This window comes from Vanessa atalanta, chromosome 27 (assembly GCF_905147765.1).
Source record: "Vanessa atalanta chromosome 27, ilVanAtal1.2, whole genome shotgun sequence".
In the NCBI taxonomy this organism is placed as follows: Eukaryota; Metazoa; Arthropoda; class Insecta; order Lepidoptera; family Nymphalidae; genus Vanessa; species Vanessa atalanta.
Window position 1 is genome coordinate 1,768,789 of NC_061897.1, and position 13,246 is coordinate 1,782,034.

The following is a 13,246-nucleotide window of genomic DNA, read 5'->3' on the forward strand; positions in this document are numbered from 1 at the left end:
AAACTTAATATTGTTATGCCTTATTAACTGGTCACTAATATTTGGGAGGGGTTAAAGTACTGAGCCGAGATGGACCAGTGGTTAGAGCGCGTACATCTTAAACGATGTTTGCGGGTTCAAACCCAGTCGAGTACCATTGGATTATCATGTTCTTAATTTGTGCTTTAAGGAAAACATCGTGAGAAAACTTGCATGTGTCTAATTTCAACGAAATTCTGCCACATGTGAATTCACCAACCCGCCTTGGAGCAGCATAGTTGAGTGTGCTCCTAACCTTCTCCTCAAACAGAGAGGAGGCTTTAGCCCAGCAGTGGGAAATTTACAGGCTGTTACTATTAAAAGTACTGTATGCCTTTTCTGTGCTAAAGACGTCCAGATTACGCCATGTACGTGCCACGGCGGTCTCATATCCGAAATTATACTCAATCACAAACGTTATAAAATAATCTATCGAATTAATTAAATTTCATGGAGATTAAACATATTTTTCCGTTTTTTATTTCAATTTAAAGTTCTCAGCCTTTTAAAAAGACAAATATAAAAACGCTTATACAGCGAAATTAGCTTTGGATATATTTTTTTACACAGATCGACGGTGAAATCGGTCACCTAAGTGGTCACCACTGCATATAGACATTGTAGAATATAAATTAACTATTTCTAATTATTAACTATTATTAACTATTTATTAGCGAGCCGAGATGGCCCAGTGGTTAGAACGCGTGCATCTTAACCGATGATTTCGGGTTCAAACCCAGGCAGGCACCACTGAAATTTCATGTGCTTAATTTGTGTTTATAATTCATCTCGTGCTCGGCGGTGAAGGAAAACATCGTGAGGAAACCTGCATGTGTCTAATTTCAACGAAATTCAGCCACATGTGTATTCCGCCAACCCGCATTGGAGCAGCGTGGTGGAAAATGCTCCAAACCTTCTCCTCAAAGGGAGAGGAGGCCTTTATCCCAGCAGTGGGACATTTACGGGCTGCTTATGTTATTTCTAACATCACTAATAACTAGGAAGTTAATTATGTCCCTCGTGTCTATAATTAAACTGAATTAAATACTAAAGCACTTCAAGCAGAGATGTACTGAATTACGCAACGTTTATTGTTATAAACGAATTAAACCCTCGATCTTGTTACAAATAACCTCTAAATGTAACCCGCATTGTACAATCACATCACAAACTTAATTATTATTTATTATCTGGGCTGATTTTTTATCTCCCTCACACTTAAATATATAAAACTTCGAGGTCATTATTTTCAAACGTCAAAATTAAAAATAACATACTTTGAAATGTCATTTTACAAGATTCATTAAAGCTGTCACTTTCTAGATTCTATAAGAACAGGCTAGAATCTCTAATGACTGAAGCTCATATTGATGGAAGCTAAGTAATACCTAATGTTATTTTTTTAAAGAATTTTAACTAAATTATTTAAAACTCGTTGCGTATCAAATTTGATTGATTTATAAACTGTAATTTCTAAAATTTTTGTTAATATCATACAGCTAAAATTCAACTTGAGTTTTAAATAAGGTTTCAACTGATTAAACTTGTTTATTTTCGTTTAACAATTATTTAAAACGATTTATTTTACCGGTTAACATTTTTCAGCCATAAGTAGGTTTTTTATCATCGAATGATCGTTAGTAATTTAAACGTTAAGTTCTTTATCAGTACAGATCAAATTTTTAACTTCATGTTTATTAATTTAACATAGTGATTAATTTGTAATTGTAATTTAAAATTTAATCACAGAAATGTAATTTAAGAGTCTTAAATAAATTTAGAACTTTATGATTTAAATGCGATGCAAAAAACAAACAAATATATATTTTTGTTCAGTCCTCTTCTTATGGAAAGCGCAAAGGTATTACAACATACAGCCTAGATGAACATTGGAAAAACTAGGTTGTATTTTTTACTAAATATTTTAGGACGTACAGTTGATGATACATATATAAATAATTAAATACATTAATTTGTAAGAAAACAATCATTGGAATTCATCAGTAATAAAAACAGTCTCATAGTTTTTACTCTATTTAAATTTATTGCTTCCACTAAAGCTAACGTAGAATAACATTTCGTCAATGTCAGGTGAATACTTACATACTTTTTTTTAAAGATTTAATGTTGGCTGTATACAAAAACGTGAAATGTAACATCAAACGTATCGTTATAAGGAACCCAGACCTTCTAGCGCCATCTAGTGAAACACAAATAAACTATTATTAAAAACGTTTTGACATTGTTATTATTTTATTATTAAACAAATCGTCACTATTAATAAAGCTGTCAAATTAATTTAAATTGAAAATGTGTATCATTAACAATAATAATTTATACGAAATGTAAATTTTTAATTTTATGTCATCTGTATGAAAATTAAATTTTTGTTTTGAAATCAATCACATTCATTCATAACAAAAGTCAGTGGCTTTAAATGTATTCAAGCGTACAACCAACATAAGAAAACAATAAGAAAAACATAAAAGCCGAGTGAGAAGTACTTATTGTTACAAGCAATCACTTACAAAGGAAAGGAGGAAACATCATAAAAATATATAAAAACTTTTTTTACGTACGAATGAAACAATACGTTTGCCTCGAAAAAAAATTTCATAAAAATTTATATTAGATAAAAAAAAAACCTAATTAATTCCACATAATTATATTGTAGTTCTAAAACATGTAATTTTAGCTAATTATAAGTTTGTATTTCATTAAAATTATATATTTTTTATCTAATTATACATAACATACCTTATGTTTAATTATATTTTAGTGGCTTAGAATTTCAATCTCCGTAACGTAATATCATTTTATAATAACATAGTCTGTTTGTTACTGATTCTAATTGTCGGTATATGCCTTACGAATCTTTTGTCATTTTCGAATAGGCTACAAAGTATTGCAAGATCTAAAAACTATTAGACTCCTTAAAGGTGACCCAGTGCTTGCTAAAAAAATTTATTAATTGTATTGTAACACTGCACTTGCTATATTATATCTTTAAAACAATACTCAATAATAATTTAGTTAAGGGACGCCTCGAATATTGATAAAATAAAATATTTATAAATATAATTCCACCCATAAAATATACCACCTGTTCGGAAACGAAAATGCACACATATCACATAAAATACCTGTGAAGTACGCGCGTAAATCATTTTTTTATTTTTATTTTAACACTGAAATTATACGGATCAAGGTGTCAAATTTATATAGATTTTTTAATTAATAAATAATTATTTTTCAACGTCCAGCAAATATAAGCATATAATTATATACATATATATGACATAGATGTATCTGTATATTATTGTTATTATAATTGACAGGCAGATAATGCGTTTACAGTTGCGTTTTAAAACAGTTTCTTGAATCCGATACATTGTATTTGACGACGCGACGTTTCTGAAAACGTGACGTTGAAGTCGTAATAACGTTATATTATCATTATAACGTTAAATGAATGAAAACTGGGCTAATTATTGGTTTTTCCCGTTATCTATATATATAAAAAAATATGTTTGTAAAAAATGCGTTCGTAGTCCGTTCAATTGATAGTCATGACATTTTTCATTGTTCGCCTTGAAAGATTTTTTTTTATGATAACAATCCTTAAATATAAACTATGTAGTGTATTCTCGTGCAAAGCCGGGACCAGTAGCTAGTTTTATAAATGCTAACTGAACTGAATTAAAAATGTAGAATATATCCTTCCCGGGACTCAAACTATCTCTATAGCAAATTTCATCTAAAACGATTCATGAAACCGGAACACAGTAATAATACTTACTAAGTATTGTTATTTGTCGAATATCTCGGTATCTACCCAGACCGACGTACACACAGTGAAGCTACCAAAAAATATACGATAGTATTTAAGTATATCTTGTGACGTGTCTCATATACAATAAGTACATATTTACGACAAAAAAACGATCCGCTGAGTTTCTTTCGCCGGTTCCTTTTGACAATCAATAATTTTTAATGCTTTTTTTATTGAATAAAGGAATTTGAGTTTGAGATTGAGTTTGAATTTGACAGGCGAGATATCCCATGAGTTGCAACACAAACCTGATCGAACATCAGTTAATTACCATTTACTATTGTGAGAGCGTATTTGCGAAGATCAGACCACACGCTCCACCAACTCGCATTGGAACAGCTTCTTGGAAGCTTCAAAACATCTCAACGGCACATATAAACCAACAGTTCAAATGTATAACGAGAACCGCTAACAAATAACTCTCACTATATTAAATATAAGTATATCTAAGTTAAGTACATAAGATTTTATATAATAAAATATATAATGATATTAGTAAAGAAGGCGTATTATTCGATACAAGATTATATTGATGATAAAAAAGCGTGGAGCTAATGCTTGTTGGCTTCCAGGCAAGGGATATAACACACATATAATTGTATTTAACTAACACGACCGTATTTTTAGACGTTGAAAAATAGTAACTACTGAGTTTCTTGCCAGTTCTTCTCGGTAGAATCTACATTCCGAACCGGTGGTAGTTTTACTTTAAATAGTTTGTTAAATGACGATTCAAAAGTGCCTGTAAAAGCCTTCTTGTATAAAGTATATTTTGATTTGATTTGATTTATATTAAAACCTTCTCAAAGCGCTGCGTCTTCTGGTATAAGTGTAGTTTTATACATATTGGTCTAAGAGTTTCAGAAAGGCATTAAAAAAAAGCTTTGGACTGGAATCCCCGATGGAAAAGAAAGCGTGGCCGTCCCCGTCAAACCTGGCGACGCACCGTGTTAGAAGACCGATCGCGATGGAAGACAACTGTGGAGGCCCTCTTAGGGGACACAGGACATTAAGTAAGTAAGACTACAAAGAAATAATCTCATCATTTATAACTAAAATCAACGTTATTCGTTTACGCGTATAATAACAATTTTAATTTATAAGTTAAACAAGTAATTTTATTATCATGTTTAAACAGGTGTTGAATTATAATTATTGACAAAACAAAAGAGTCTAATAAATCAATTTAATATAAAAAGAATTACGTAAAACAATATATCGTTAAACATATATATATATATATATATATATATATATGTTTAACTATATGTATGTCTGTTTGTTATAGGAATACACGACATCGCTCAGGGTCTCATTTAGGCAATGTAGGCTGAACAGCCAGTGTGCGCCGCCCAGGGGCTGACTAGAAGAATCGGTTTTCCTTTCTCAATAGAAATAGAACTACTTAGTTTCTTATCGGTTTCATCGCTAGAATCTACATCACAAACCGGTGGTAGTTTAAAGTATTTTTTCTTTTAATATGACGATATAAAAGTGGTAATTTTGATTTTACTAAGCTGAAAGAATTTATCCCTTAGAGACTGTAACAGGTTTTTTAATCGTTAATAATTAAATATCCCTTACATTGTTAATATACTCAATGTCCCCTGTGTAACTCGTGGTTAGTCAGTAACGAATACAACGATACAAATTGATATTTGGTTTAATGGTGTTACTCACTTAAATAATTATAATTAAAAAAATATTGTATAGATATTTATAATCTGTAATAAAAACAAATAACTTTATAAATGATATACGTTAGTACTTAAACAAATATTAAAAAAATAAATTTGGATAAAATAGGCTAGGTTATTTGAAAACAGACACTAAACGAGTTTCTTTTGTTCTCGCTGAAGGCTGCTCTGAAACGCAATCTTTATTATGTAAAAACTAATGAGCGATTATCATTTTAACAAATTACTTCTGCAAACAAATAATTTTATAATGAGTTTAATTGACAAATACACAAACCCAAATATATTCTATATTTGAAATGCACTGAATTTATCATCTATACTAACTGAACCCTGAAATGATTTTGATAAAAGGTACGAAGTAAGCTTGAATTGCAAGGAACGATACAGGCTTTTACGCCCGACGACCAACCCCTTTAAACGAGAGTATTGCTTGTATTGTTTATACATTAGCAGCCTGTAAATTTCCCACTGCTTGGCTAAGGCCTCCTCTCCCTTGGAGGAGAAAGTTTGGAGCATATTCCACTACGCTGCTCCAATGTGGGTTGGTGAATTCACATGTGGCAGAATTTCGTTGAAATTAGACACATGCATCCTCACGATGTTTTCTTTTTTCACCGCCGAGCACGAGATGAATTATAATCACAAATTAAGCACGTGAAAATTCAGTGGTGCCTGCCTGGGCTTGAACCCGAAATCATCGGTTAATATGCACGCGTTCCAACCACTGGGCCATCTCGGCTTATTAAACAAGAATACTATGTATTACTGTTCTGCGGTAGAATATATAATGAATGTATGGTACTCAGACGGGATTGTACTAAACCTACCACTCATTGCAGTAGTAAGCACAATTTGTTGTATATCAAAATAAAACAAAACAAAATCAAAATATGCTTTATTCAAGTAGGCTTTTACAAGCACTTTTGAATCATTTAACAAACTATTTAAAGTAAAGCTACCACCGGTTCGGAATGTAGATTCTACCTAGAAGAACCGGCAAGAAACTCAGTAGTTACTCTTTTTCAACATCTAAAAATACAGTCATGTTAGTTAAATACAATTATATATGTATGTTATGTCTCCTGCCTGGAAGTCAATAAGAATTAACTCCACGCTTTTTTTATTATATTATTTCGCTTACTAATTTATCTCGGAAATTTTTCTAAGGATTGGGCTCAAATTTAGTATTACGATAAGGTGTGATTTTTTTTTATATACAAGTTTACAAAAAATTTAACATAACCTGGATCGTAAGATAGTGATAATGCCCAGCTGTGGGATGTTTACGAGCCACCATTTAACTTCAAATTACTAACAATTGATAAAAGTAAATTTGAACAAGGTTCGCCCATTATTCGTAACGAAAGAACACGTGTTCTTAAACAAACACGTACATTATCGGTAATGATTAATTTTAAATGCTTTGCTCGATTTTGTCTAAATATCTTCGAGTGATACAAGTGTTAAAATATTTCTTTAAATCGCACTATTTAAGGTTAAGCCGTCGGTATCAATATTCAAAAATATTTTCGATTCGTTAATTGGTAACAAGATTAGTTATTCCAGCTTATACTCATTCAGACCGGTTCATACTGGTTTATACTGAACTTTCAATTGGCTGGCTAGACATAAAGCCATAGATCTCGAGGTTCTGGACTCAAACCCAAGTGTACCGTTAGAAAGTTATCGGGTTTTCTGACAGAGCTCTTCGTTCTTAACGGGAAGGGTCGGAGCTTCCGCCACACTGCTGGATTGGATGGATACAGATGTAGTATATTTCCATCTAGTCTATTCGTATGTTGAGTTTCGTCTTCAAACTCAGTGGGACTCGCCCTTGTCTTCGAAGATGGATGTCCAGTATAATTATAAAACTGGACACTTGCGGAGACCAGTCAGTCACGCAGGACATACTATAGTCCACAAGTGTGTGCGTAAATAGGTGCACTCTATATAGTGCTATCCAAGGCCTTGTGCCTTAAAACACTGCATCCGTACTAACAAAAAAAGTAATACAATTTTATAAGCCTACCCGTCCCGAGTTCTGAACCGAGGACCTCGTTGGTGCCTAATGACCAAGTCAGTAGACAATAGTTGGAAAGGAATTATTTGAATATGGCTACTGAGTAATAAAGGGGGATTTATTGATAGTGTACAAGTGTCTACGAATACAGATGACTTATTTTCTTATTCTCATTGTCTGGTAGCAATTATCCACTATAGAGTCCAAATAGAGAACTAACGGCATCGAGGGTATTTTAAGGCATCTTCTCGACCCACAAGGCCTATGAGGTCTTGACGTCCTATGTCAAAACAAATTGAATACCCGTAAGGATATGTTCGGATAGGGAGAGATATCTAGATTCCCGTGCCCAGCCTTACCTAGGTCAGGTAGGATGACTCCACACATTTTTGAGGCAAAGGTGTTAAAATAGCTAACTTCTAGACCCTAGACTACTACTTACTGAGAATTTATTAACATGATAATATAACTCGATAAATGATTTTTTAATAACCTTGACAATTTAAAACGCTTAACGAGTAATTACACAAAAAAGTAACAGACTTTATGTCTCACTGCCTGGATATCTCCTTTGAGAAGACTTGGAGCTTAGCGCTACGCAGCTAAAATACGAGGTACGCATGTGACAGAATTTCTTTGAAACCAGAATCATGCAGGTTTCGAAACGATGTTACACTAACAAGAGTCCCGGTTAAATATACGGATAAAACATTACAATTGTATTTACTTCTTAAAACAGATACAGAAGCAATGGCATTACGTCCTTTCCCAGGCACGGAAGTGACGCTGACAATTTCTAAATACAAAATTGACAATTATATTGTACCTATGTATGTAGTCTTTCTTCTCCAGTTGTTTTTTTTTTTGTTGTTTAAATATCGAATGTTCCGTAATTTGGATCTCTATGGTTTCCCGTGACCTTGGGAATGATTTATAAAAAACTCGATATTACCGGTATAAACTAGTAATACCGAGTTTTCTAAATACTAAGTCTATTTTTTTTTCTTAATAATAGTTTTGTAATATTAAAATTTTTTTCTAACTCTTTCAAGATTATTACAATGTCAAAACAGCGAATAATATACCTGTACATTTTATTTTATAATATCTAATTGAAACTAGCTACACGCCCAGGCTTCACACGGGTACAATAAAGATCTATATATAACCTTTAGATTAAAGAACAACATAAAAAGAAAAAAGATTGTTTTTTTCCCGCTAGAAAAGTCGGAATTCTGGGCTTTTCTCTACTAAAACATGCATGCATATAAACCTCTTGAATAACTCTGTGTGGTGATGAGTACGGCATGAAAATCCGTTGCGTAAATTATAAGATCGAAGCGTACAGACAGAAAGCGACTGTTTATTCTATAATGGTCTTATAAGCTTTTAACTAATTTAATTAAAGTTAAGCATAATCTCCGGTATCTTAACTTAAAACCGCCAAACACTACCAAACGCTTGTTAAGAAAATGTTTACAAGAGAATATAAACAAGAAAATCAAATCGAAATAAGCTTAAATAGTGAGTAATATTATCTTATTTAGATATTATTTAAAAATAACGCAATAGTCCTGCTACCCACCGTGTCTATCTGGCGCCTATAGATATATTGACTAAACAAATCATTTTGTCATATTTAAAAACGTTTATTATACGTGATTGTATTTACGTAGGCACTTTAACGTATTTTTTTTTTGTTTGACGATAACCGGATTTCCTGAAGAGTTAGTGCACCTACGCGTATCTGGCTACGCTTATGACTGTACCATAGATAACCAAGACTAACTATTATCAGAGAATTTATCAAGTGGTATTTCGTTACATACGTCATTAAACTATTTTAAGCTAATTCGTTTTTATAATCTGTAATCGTGATTTAATATGTTATATTAGAATTTGAGTATTAAAAAAAAAACGTAAATTAAATTATGATGGCGTTTCGTAAAAAATACATTCATTTAATTTTAGGTAAACTTACTTAAAAATAATGTAGGTATAACATTATCATTTAAAAAAAAATGGGTTTTTTATTTGTTGAATAATTTTTTTTTTTCTTTGTTTATGCACAAATTTAATTAAAATATTTCGTTTATTTAAATTATCCAATTCAATTAGATTTTTCCAAGTAGGTTAGCTATTATTTATGTTTATTGCAAGTGTTCTCGTATTAAGGGCGTAAATCCGGCGATGTTTTAAGTGATCGGTTGCAGTAACCGTCGAAAGGTCTAATTGTATATTATTTTTAATTGCCATAGTTTAATATAAATGTTAAGTTCAATTGATATAAAACTTTAAAATACTATTTTTAGAATTTGTATCTTTTTTTCTCAAATTTGGGTTTTTTATTTTTTGTTTTATTTTTTTATTAAAAACATAATACACAAATTCTTTATTATTAATAATATAATGGGCACAAATAACTAATCTACATAGAAATTATCAATTCCATATATAAATTTATCTATCAATTATTGAATAGTATTTACATTTAATTAACAAATATTATAAACATACCTCACAAAATAATCCAGCAAATATCACTAGCACGACATAATAAAAAACCTTTTTTAAAGGCAGTACGTAAAAAACCCACTCACACACGCACAGTCTCGCATTTTAAACTGTCATAAAAAAAAGCGCGGGAACCGCACAGATTAAAAACTTAGGTGACAACTTTTCAAACGTAATACGAAAGAGTTTTTAATTATTGTGACAATTTTTGACAGTTCAATCAAAAGAGGTTTTATTATGGAACGTTGTGTGAACTGCGAAAGCCAGTATAGACTGGCGAATAAGACTTCACCCCCACCACCTAAAGGCGTGGCTTCACGGACCCGCTTGAGAGGCGGAGCGATTTTTTCCTTGCCTATTTTATATTCAGAAATTCACTGTTTTATTTTTCGGTTACGTTTATTATATTGTAATGTTTGTTTGTTTGTACGTTTTAAATGTCGTTTCGTCATTGTGGATTGACGGGCTGTATGATGTGTGTCCGTCTTAATTTAGTGACTTTTATATTTTTATTTTTATATAGATATATACTGTCAACGTTTGTGTCCGTCTTCATTTTGATGGAATATGTTTTTATTATATTTTTTTTTTATTTGTAATTGATCTACCTATATTTATTATATACCTATTGGAATATAAGTGTACCTACTTTGATGTTTTAATATTATCTAACTAATTTTCTTTCTAATTTAATTGTAATAGTTATTATTAGTTAGGTATTAAATTTTATAGTGTTGTATGTTTATCTCTAAACTCACTGAATAGGGGTAGGTAGGTAACTGTATACTTTTATTTTTATTTAAAATTCTTAAAAAGCGAAAAGATAAACGTACACTTAAGTAGGAATATTACGTTTAGATGAGATTAAAATAAAAATTATACGTAGCTTATACAAGATTTTTTTTTTTACTTTAAATTTGTGACTAAGTGAATATATTTGTATTGCCTACGGTAAAGAACGAGTCCGTATATTTGCAAAGTGCCCGGAAAATTTTACCGTTATTAAAATAAATAGTTACGTAATTTATACGTTATGAATTAGTATGTAACTAGGTACTTATATTAAATCCGTGTTCAACATAAAAAAGACTAAACTACCTAAAAACGCAGAAAAAAAATATTTTAATTATAATTATTAACTGATATAATATTAAATCTCGATATATAATTAGGTATATTTAATTTTGCAGTATTAAATCTCTATATGTTATACAAAATGTCTTAATTTGTGTCAGCATGATCCTTGAATAGATACTCAATCAATACCTAATTACAATCTGTCATTATCGATTAAAAAATATCAAAATCAAAGGTGTTAATATATTCAGCCTTAAAAAAAATAGGTTTGATGATTTGGATTTAAAAAATTAAGTAACTATTAATATGTAGATATTTTTATTAGTAATACAACGGAATTATAACAATAAATTAATTATTAGATTAACCATAGGTAAGGTATCAACTATAATGTAAATGATCATTTTGATTTATAGTACCTAAAATTAACAAAAAAATATTAACTTTATGAATATATTGGTATAAGTTAATTATTATTACCTACCTAGGTATAGTGTTCGCTATGATCTTGGTACTATATGCCTAGATGATATTATGACATTTTTATCTTATTATATATTATCTGTTACATAATATATTCCATTCCCATGACATAATATCCTCCTATTCTAGCTTAGAATCCATTCAACCGTTCAAGCGTGATTGAAACAAACATTTAAACCCACAACCATGCACATTTATAATATTAACGAGATAACATGTCATCGGCTAGGTTAAATTACGTGTTATTTATTTTGACATTCTATTTTTTTTAATAATAATGTGATCAAAGTATTTATATGTACAGCCAATATTAACATTAAAAAAAATCGTTCAATCTTTGCCTATTGAAGAAACAATACCTACATACTAATTTAATAAACAAGGTTTGTATTAAAAAAGAAAATAAAATAAACGTAATATAATTTTAAATTATAGAAGGTATAAAATTATATTATCTTTAAGCTTAAATAGAGAAAATTAAATATAAATAAACTATTTTATTTATGAATGTAGGGTAGGTAATATAGATAAAAAAATATTATATATTTTTTTTAATATGATAATTGCAATATTAAACATCAATAAACTATTAATGACCCAGGTTAACAGTTTATAGACGTTGTCAGGTATTTTGATGTTGAACTCTATCTATTTTAAGTAGCTAAAACATCAACAGTAAAAAATGCAATTTATTTTCAAAGCCGTTTGCGTCAAAAACATTTTTCTAAAACGTTAGGCGCGTTCGGCTTTCAAATTTTATTAAAAACAAAACCGCCTAATTAATAAGCCGATATAAAATAAACATAATATCTTCCAAGTGCGTTATCTTTATACAATTTCCCGCCTTTAATACAGATAATAAAATATAGATTAAATAATTAGTAAACGGGCACAGATAATTAAAATTTTACAATCATTTAAATATCAGTAACTCTCTCCTAATTAGGTAGGTGTACATTTATAAAAGCAAATCAAATAAATTCAAAAATGTCAACTGATTATATCCTAGTGGTTAAGCTGCTTGAATTGTAAACGAAGTTTGTAGATTCGAAGCCGAGTTTCATTTTTTGCGTGTGAATTTGATATGGAACAATCAAAGTTTTCAAGATTGCGCGTGATTCGTATCGGGGAATTGTTTACAAACATTATTATATAGGCGACGGATGCGTGAACGCGTTAAATTCGAATAAAAACAAACAATTTTTTATATATAAGGAAATCATATTTATAGCCACTAACTTTGAATCAAACGAGACATGTTAAAACTTACTAATATGGTAAATGCGAAAGTTTGTATGAGTGTTTGTAACTCAATCACGCTAAACGGCTGAACAGATTTAATTGAAATTTGGTACAGAGATAGATTGTAGTCTGGAATAACACATAGATTACTAAAACACGCACAGAAACTTGTGTATTTATATCAAATGTATTCAAAATCAACGTTCTCTTCTAAATACAATTTTAAAAAGAGTTCAAATTTCAGGAACTAATGATCCAATTCTAAAACTTTCTTAACTGGTAAAAAGCTAAATTAGTCATTAATACTATAGGGAATAAATTATATGTATATCATATAATAATCTTAATGAATATATAATC

General features: G+C 30.3%; 1 protein-coding gene across 2 annotated transcripts in view; it reads right to left on the reverse strand.

The window, feature by feature from the left end:
• The window catches only part of LOC125074218 (homeobox protein invected-like), a 77,869-nt gene extending 67,561 nt beyond the window's left edge, over nt 1-10,308 (reverse strand). For both annotated transcript variants that reach the window (XM_047685487.1, XM_047685486.1), the window contains exon 1: nt 10,088-10,308. The gene's annotated coding sequence lies outside the window, so the exon portion shown is untranslated. The remainder of the gene's footprint in view (nt 1-10,087) is intronic.
• Between the last annotated feature and the right edge of the window lie 2,938 nt (nt 10,309-13,246).